Source organism: Dioscorea cayenensis, chromosome 7 (assembly GCF_009730915.1).
Source record: "Dioscorea cayenensis subsp. rotundata cultivar TDr96_F1 chromosome 7, TDr96_F1_v2_PseudoChromosome.rev07_lg8_w22 25.fasta, whole genome shotgun sequence".
NCBI lineage: Eukaryota > Viridiplantae > Streptophyta > Magnoliopsida > Dioscoreales > Dioscoreaceae > Dioscorea > Dioscorea cayenensis.
The window spans coordinates 10,636,964-10,645,926 of NC_052477.1; the positions used below are offsets into that span (position 1 = coordinate 10,636,964).

At 44.2% G+C, this 8,963-nt stretch overlaps 1 non-coding gene across 1 annotated transcript; it reads right to left on the reverse strand.

Annotated features, from left to right (window-relative positions):
• Window positions 1-8,390: 8,390 nt before the first annotated feature.
• On the reverse strand, window positions 8,391-8,497 carry LOC120266157. The gene has a single exon (XR_005538000.1). It is a non-coding gene; the product is annotated as a small nucleolar RNA R71 (small nucleolar RNA).
• Between the last annotated feature and the right edge of the window lie 466 nt (window positions 8,498-8,963).

Below are 8,963 nucleotides of genomic sequence, written 5' to 3' on the forward strand. Positions count from 1 at the left end.
GGTTTTCCCTTAGAGTGACTGACAACACCCCTTGCGTATGTCCCGCAAGTGCACGGACTTGTCGAAGTAATAAAATCCCAGATGAGTGGGGTATCGTATCCACAGGGAGTAGGGAATAAAAACACTTAAATTGTTTCTTAACTAAGTGAAAGATAAATAGTGATATGTGTGACAAGATGTGAAATAACAAAAGTAAAAGAACAAGAAAGAGAGCACAAGTAAAGGAGAAGGTAAGGCAATCGATATAAATGGGGTACCCAGATTATTGTTCCTCCTAGGACAATCATTTCAAGTGCAAGAACCCTCTATTATACTTTCTAACTGATGCGATAATGAGTCGTGGAGATCCTTAAATACATGGTCCCAAATCTAAGGTCAACCATGCCTAACTCTATACATGTCCCGGAGGAGAAATTGAATAACCTCTCAACCTCGCACTCGTATAGAATTGCAATGAGTTCTAGGGATTCCAAGTGATAAATCCTCTTCCTAGATGTACACCTAACCTTTTGGTCCAGGTGGAATGTCCCTAGCCACAATTAAGCCCTAGGTGATAAAATCACTTAAACGCTTCACTCCGTTGCGCCCACAACTAAGCCCCAACAAAAGGTCATCCTTTAGTCCATTCACTCTATAATGACCGCAAAGGACTTGAGGAAATGGAGGTAGAATAAATCACACCCGAGGGGAAAGGGGACACTCCGCTACCTCTCGACTCACCCTCTCAACCCTCTCCAATCTAGCTTTGTCTAACTCTCGTGGTGTGTCACTCACTCACAAGGGTTACCAACAAGAACTCTCAACCCTAGTGTCACTCTAAGGGAGCATTCATACAATGAAGCATTCAATTTTGGAACTCAAATAAAACATCAATTAATTAAAAGCATAACAAAGAGGTTCAATGAAATGAATACATCCTAGGGTTCACAAAAACCCAAGTACACACTAGGGGGTTTAGCTCTCCATGGAGCTAATTACAATCAATGAAGTCAAATGTAAAAGCAAAGAATCCATAGAAAACCCCCTCGATAATCGTGGCGATGGTCTTGTGGAGAGTCCTCTACTCATCCAAGAGTCCCTTTGTCCAGCCTAGGATACACCTCGCCGGATCAATGCCGACGAAAAGCTCTCCCACTAACCTTCTTCCAAATGGAGCACGATGTCAGGGCCGTAGAAGCTCTCCAAATCCCTAGCCAATACCTCTCAAAACCCTAGCCGAAGCCCTCTCTCAATTTGGGGAAAAGATGAAGAAAGAATGCTGAAATCGGGGTTGAAATCGGCTTTTAAAGGGCTGGAATCAGGAATCCACACGCCCCTGTGGGCGCCCTTGTGGATTTTATACACGGGCGTGTGGAATTAACGCATGCCGATGTGGATTCTCTGTTTTTATCCTTCTTCGGCCGGCTATGAACAGTACCTGCTATAGTGTTTTGTTATAGTATCCTGCTACAATACTGGCCTGAAACACTCCTGAACCCATGCTTTCATCGAGATAACGTAAACAGGCACACGTTTACATCGTAGATCGCTTTGCTTCTTCAATAACGGACATGTTGGTGGAGATCTTGCTATACATGCACAAGCCAGAATGCTTAAATGTGATTGCCCTTGTGCCCCTCCACATCGTTGTGCTAACTTGAATACAAGGAGGTTGGCACACATTCCCGCATTTCGAACCCGACTTATGTCTTCGCGTTTGAACCTTCTCAAGATTTCCTCCAAATGGTGCATTTATGATCCACATTGGCTTCTTTCTCTAATATTTGGCCTCACAACCCTATCTGTATGAAAGTAACATAAATACACACATATTAGCGTTAAAACCCGATAAAAGTAATACTCATCATAAGGAAAGAACACTTCGCATTCTTATCGCACAAGCACTTATCATCAAACTCCCCCACACTTAAGCTTTTGCTTATCCTCAAGAAAAAATTAAAACATTATGTGCATAGATGACGAAAATATTGGAAGTGCTTGGCCTTAGGTTCACCAAAGCATACAAAGAGAGCATTCTACAAGTAAGGGAAATTTGAACACTAAATACGAAAAATCAATGTTCTAGCTAAAAACTTGAATCAAAAAGGACAACAAACCCGAAATCATGTAAGTGTGTGAACTCACTCAAAACAACCCAAAGTATACTCCTCAAAGTTCTAAGTATAAGGGACTTATTTATCTACAAAAAGTAACAAAATTTCAAAGATGGTAGTAGCTTCACACATCCTCTAAGGTAGCCATTTCCAAAGCGGCCGCTAAGGTGGCTTTCACACTTTCACTCATCCTATGAGATAGCTATTTCTCTCATTAGGGCATAACTAGTATCCGACTTATGAGAGTAGCTTCATACTTCATAGGTGGTAGCTCTTTCCACCCAACAAGCACAAATAAACAATAAAAATATTTTGTTCCTTCTTTTCATTTCACCATTTTTTTCCAAATAACAAAAGAAACAACAATAACTAGTCCCTTTAACATCAAACATGAGTTTCTAAAAGAGTTTAAAGAGTGAGTAGTGCAACAAGTGTCAATCGGGCAAAAATTCCTACAAATTTAAGCAAAAACTAGAGCATGAAGACATTCAATGTTAAAATTTTTTCTAAACTGAAGAATACAATCATTGCAACTAAGGTGAACCGCCATTGGCTATGTGAGCATGTATATCAATCAAAATTAATATAAAAGAGAAGTGTGCATTATGAAACTCCCCCCTCCCCCCACTTAAGTTGTACATTGTCCCCAATGTACACATGCAAGCTCACTCATAATGTATATCAATCAAGAATAAATGCGGGAGAAGTAATCAAAACAATATTCCCCTGACTGCTAGTGTTGCATTTGATGGAGCTAAATCCTTGGGAGTGATGTTCCAACGGGTTGTGAAGCACGCACGGCCAAGTGCCGAAGGACCATTGGCCGTGCCCATGACAAAGTCTTAATTCCCATGATGACAAGACCATTTCCATGCATACACAAGGGGGTTTAGTGATGCTCAATAAAACAAAAACAACTCGAGTATATAAAAGATAAGACAATGAATACAACTCGAGAACACAAAATGAAAATAAACTCAGAAGAAAAGTCCTTTTCTGAGTATACAAGTACGGAATAAAAATGCAGAAGTAATAAGACGAAAGAAAATAAATCAAGTGTTGGTGCCTCTCTGGCTCCTCTGCTGCTGCGGGTGCTAGATCAAAGGGTGCTGGTGAAGGTGGTGATGGTGATGCCGGAGGGGCCTAAGGAGTCCTCGGCCGCAAGACAAATGATGAGGTGAGGTCTTGCTCTAAAATCTGCTGTAATGTGTTGAAACGTGCCATGAACTCTGTATATTGTGTGGCCTGCGCAGCCCAAATCTCAGCAATCTCTGCTCGGACCTCAGCGACCTCTGTCCGTATCACTCCCACAACACTCTCGAGCCTCTCAAAGTGATCATGGGCTCGAGATGGTGAAAACATGCGTACTGGGGGTGAGTCCTCTACCACCGGAGGTACTTCATTCTCCATCGGTGCTGGTTGAGGCTCGGGAGCAGGCTTAGAAGCCTCAGCATCATCACCCTCAACCTCAGGTATCTCTGGAGCTGGTAGAACCAAAGCATAAACTCCCGTCCGAACCCTGCGGACCATACCCATCAATCTCATTGTCTCTAGGCTTAGGGGCGCAGGTGTACTCGTCTTCTCAGCCCCATGAATCACGTCCAAGAGATCCATACCCAAAACTAGTCTCGTAATGTAGGGGCCCGAGAAGATCGCTTCCAATCTGGCATACTACAACTAATGTTGAATGTACTATGCGGTGATGTGCCCTAGATGAATCGGTATGCACTACACCATCGAATATAAGTACAGAAGCTCATGTCGGCTCAGAACGCCACTGCTATCACCACGGCCATTACCGACCTGCTCAAAATGGCGTGTAAACATTGGTACGCAGGTCAGGAAAGGCACGTGGCCTTGGACACCCCCGGCTCATACTGGCCCTGACCACACAACGCTCGATAAGCTCTCTGCAAGGTCAATGCTCCATGGTAATCTGTCGGTAACTGGGAATACTCCTCAGTGTCTGTAAATGCCTCCTCATATAAGCTAAGCCAAATTGAAAACTTAGTGATGCTCATGCTATGGTGATGTCCAAATGCTCTGAACTAAACAGCGTCGAGGCTGTCGAATCTCGCATAAGATCTATCGAACTCAAATCACAATAAGACCTCAAGTGTAAGCTCACGAATGGCTGGCTCCCCAGTCGATAATAACTGCCTCCATCCACCCACCGAAATGAGATACTCGACCTCATCTATGAACTCATCTCCCTGCTATAAATCTCCCAATATGCTTGTGTCCAGGAATCGAGTCAGTCCGAACAGAAGTCTCGACAGACGCTCAAAACGAGCCTGATGCTCGGGGATAGTCAATCTCATGCTCTCGGACTCTGCGGATGACTCACGCGACCATTTCTCGGCTTGCGTCTTTGACTGAGGTGCCATAATCTGTAAAATTTGAAAGAACATCGATCAAACCAGTTAATTAAGTAATGCTGCAGAAATCCACACAGTAATGTGGAATTTCCGCACGCCCGTGTGGATCCACGGGGTGTGAAAAATGCACGGCCATGCCTCAAAAATCCAAAAATTCACCGTTCTAAACATGCATAATCATTCTAATTGTAGAAACGAAGCATTATTAACTAGTTTCATATATTAAATTCAAGAATTGGTGAAGAAAACAAAAGATATGCCTTACCAATGAGTTGAGATTGAAAACCCTGAATCGGTCGGAAAACCAAGTAAAAATCCTTCCAAATCTGCATTACGAGGTCGGGAAATGATGTGAGAGTGCTCTTAGACGAATGGATAATGTTAGGATGAAGAGGAACTGCGATCCTTTAAAAGGAACTCGTGCCTCTTGGCGTTCTGTACATCCGCACGGGCGTGCAGAAATTACCCACGCCCATGCTTCTCCACAGGGGAGAGCCATAGGGCAGAAGCACGCCCCTGTGCACTCTCGGGATAACACTCAATCTCTCTGACTGTAATCACATGGGCGTGTAGAAAATACCCACGCCTGTGCGCCCGACCCATAGGAGCAGCCGCATGCCCATGTGGCTTCTCTGTCCAAGCGAGAAAATCGTTAAGTGTTCCTCACACCCGTGCGGAAATTTTGCACGGGTGTGGACATACACAGGCCCAACTCATAGGGGCAAGCGCACACCCGTGTGTCTTCTCGGGATGGAGAGAGCTCTTCTGTAGAGTTTCACATGGGCGTGCGAAAATTACCCACGCCCGTGTGTTTTTCACAAGTTTACCCACAGGGGCGAGTCCACGCCCCTGTGTGCTCTCAGGATAAGTTGCCAAGTCTCTACAGGAAAATGCACGCCCGTGCGAAAATTACCCACGGGCGTGCGAAAGTCACAAGGTCGCTCATAGGGACGAGTCCACGCCCTTGTGCCTTCTCTGAATGAGCTCGCAATACAGATCCACGGGCGTGTGGAAATTCCACACGCCCGTGCATTTTCCCTGGATGCCTTAAAAACTCTGCAGGCTTTGCAGAAAATTCTTGAACATGTTTACACACTCAGAGCCTGCCCTATTATGCAAACTATACATGCGAAAAACATGAGAGATAGCTTCAACGACCAAAACTTCGTTAAATCCACATAAAAACACACAATGAAATTAAAACCCACAATAAAATCACAGCAAAAGCATCTAAAAATCAAGACACCAACACTTTACACTTTATTAGTGCAAACACTAAACTACTAACTAAGAAAACAGTAAACACTTTGGTTGCCTCCCAAGAAGCGCTTGTTTTACGTCACTAAGCTTGACGTACTTTGTCTTACCTCACGGGGGTTCATAGATGAAGGTTGCCCTCTTACCCATAGCTTGAAATCATGATGAACAAAGTCTCTTGAACGTAGAGGGGGAGTTATCGGACTTGGGACCACCTATCAATGGTGCATCCAATTTGTTCGGTTCACGCGTGTCTCCAACAACCTTGGAGCATTTCCGGTGGCGTCTCCTCGCCCTCTTCATCTTCCGGAGCACCTTCTTCAGGATCCCCAGAGTAGATGGTACTTCTTCAGTCGAACCAAGCATCATAACTTCTTCATTTTCCATCTCTTGGTCGAACAAACTCCCATACGGGTCCGGATTGAACATTTCCTGCATGTATTCATCAGCAATCTCATTAGTAGTGTTTAGAAAATACAAAGTATCATCGAAATCAAGAGAATGCCGCATGGCTTCAGCAAGCCGGTCAATCAATGTTAGCTTCCCACCGTCCATGTCAATCAATGCTTTGGAAGTCCGTAAGAATGGTCTCCCAAGTATCAAAGGTACATCCGCATCCTCATCTATGTCTAGCACCACAAAATCTACAGGAAAAATGTACTTGTCCACCTTGACAAGCACATCTTCGATGATACCCCTAGGATGTCTCACCGTTTGATCCGCCAATTGTAAAGTCATCCTAGTGGGTTTAGGCTTGCCCAAGCCTTCTGAAAGATGGATGGCATGACGTTGATACTAGCGCCTGAGTCCTTCAATGTCATTTCTTTACCCAAATTGCCAATATTACACGGAATGATGAAGCTTCCCCGATCTTTCTTCTTGTTCGGTGTGTTCTTTTGCAACACCGCGAGCAAGACGCATCTAAGATCATTGAAGCACTCTCCTCTAACTTCCTCTTGTTAGTCAATAAGTCCTTCAAGAATTTTGCATACTTAGGCATTTGGGCCAGTACCTCAACAAAAGGAATATTGATGTGGAGTTGCTTGAACAAACTCAGGAAATTCTTGTACTGTTCATCCCCTTGGTCATTCTTCAATCTGGAGGGATAAGGGATTCTTGGCTTGAAAGGTGGAGTGCCACCTCCTTCTCTTTGCATGTTCCCTCCTCAACCTCTATAACCTCGAGTGCGTATTCATTGGGCCTCTCACTCGGAAGCCTACCTTCAACCTCACGACCACTTCTCTAAGTGATCGCCTGCACATGCTATCTAGGATTGGTCTCGGTATTACTCGGCAAGCTTCCTTGTGGCCTTTCCGATAGAGATTTCGCAATCTGCCCCACTTGATTTTCAAGATTGTACAAAGAGGCGGTGTGGTTGCGAAGTGTAGCCTCGACTGATTGAAACCTTGTATCTGACGATTGCACAAACCTAATCAACGTCTTCTCCAAATCGGTCATTTCGGGTCTCCAAACCTGAAACTCAGTTTTCCATATTTGGGGCTTGTTGTTGTTGGAAATCCCGGTGGCCCCATGGCCTTTTGTGGACCTTGGTTGCTCCACGAAAAATTGGGATGATTCTTCTAACCCGGATTATAGGTGTTACTATATGGATTCCCTTAGTTCCTCATTGCATTACCCACAAAATTGACATTCTCAAATGAAGATGCATCACCAATAGAGATCGGGCAATCGGAGGGACCATGTCCTCCACCACACCCGGTGCAAGTAGTCACGGCGGCCACTCTATTCGAAGTTAGAAGATCTAACTTCTTACTCAATGATTCCACTTGAGCCGCCAATGAAATTAGTACATCTATCTCATGGAGTCCCTGGGCGGCCACCTTTTTCTTCTCCCTAGCATTCCATTGGTAGCTATTTAATCCCATTTCTTCAATTAGTTGACCGGCCTCACCGGGGGTCATGCTACCTAAGGTACCTCCTGCTGCCACATCCAAGAGTTACCTTCTACTCGGATTCAACCCATTGTAAAAGGTCTGAACAATCATCCACTCAGGGAATCTGTGTTGCGGGCACTTTCTCAGGAGCCCCTTGAACCTTTCCGGGAGGTCTATTTTCACACTTTCTTATTCTATCATCGTTCTGATTTGTTTTTTTCTTTCTTTTGTAGTAGCTCCAGGTTATGACCCGGGGGAACCCTTCGACATTGGTTGAAGGAGATCCTGAACTTGAACGAATACTTCATAGAAGAGGGAAAGAACCTGTACAAGAAAAGAATCATTCAGCTGAGATAGAGTGTGAAGGATCTGACAATTTGGCTGAACAAGAGGGCCAACAAAGAACTTTTTCAGATTTTGTTAGGCCTACTATTCATGGGACACAATCGAGCATTGTGAGGCTACCAATAGCAGCCCAGATTTTGAATTGAAGCTGGCCTTTACTCAGATGGTTCAACAGTCTGCATAATTTAATGGGTTAGCCGATGAAGACTCGAACAATCATATTGAGAACTTCCTTGAAGTGTGCAACATGTTGAAGATTAATAGGGATTTCTGATGATGCAATTCGCTTGAGGGCTTTTCCATTCTCTTTGAAAGGAAGGGCCAAACAGTGGCTTTATTCATTGCCAAGAGCTTCCATCACAACATGTAACGAAATGGTCGAAGCTTTCCTTGCAAGGTACTTTCCTCCAGGAAAATCAGGAAAGCTTTGTAATGAGATATCTTCATTTGTTCAGATGGAGCTTGAAACTTTGTTTGAGAGTTGGGAACGATTCAAGGACCTTCTGCGGAAGTGTCCACAACATGGGTTCCCCGAGTGGATGATCATTAATACATTTTATAACGGGTTAAGCTCAAGTAACAAACAACTTCTAGATGCCACCACAGGAGGTACAATGGGGACGAAGGCTCCCGAAGAAATGGGTTTGAATAGCTACTAATGGAATGCAAGAGAAAGGAAGAAAGTGGCCGGACTCCATGAAATTGATGCGGTTACATCCTTGGCAACCCAAGTAGAGGTATTACGCAAGAAATTGGATACATTGACTTCACCAAGGGTAGCCACAATCACAAGTTGTGCTGGTTGTGGGGGTTCACATATGCCATCTAATTCTCCTATTTCAATTGCTACTTGAGCCCCAACTAAACAAGTAGACTTTGTGGGTAATTCGGGAAGAGGACAAGGCAATCCTTATAGCAACACCTACAACCAAGGATGGAGAAGCCATCCTAACTTTTCTTGGAATAAGCAAGGGCAACAAAAGGCCATGGCACCA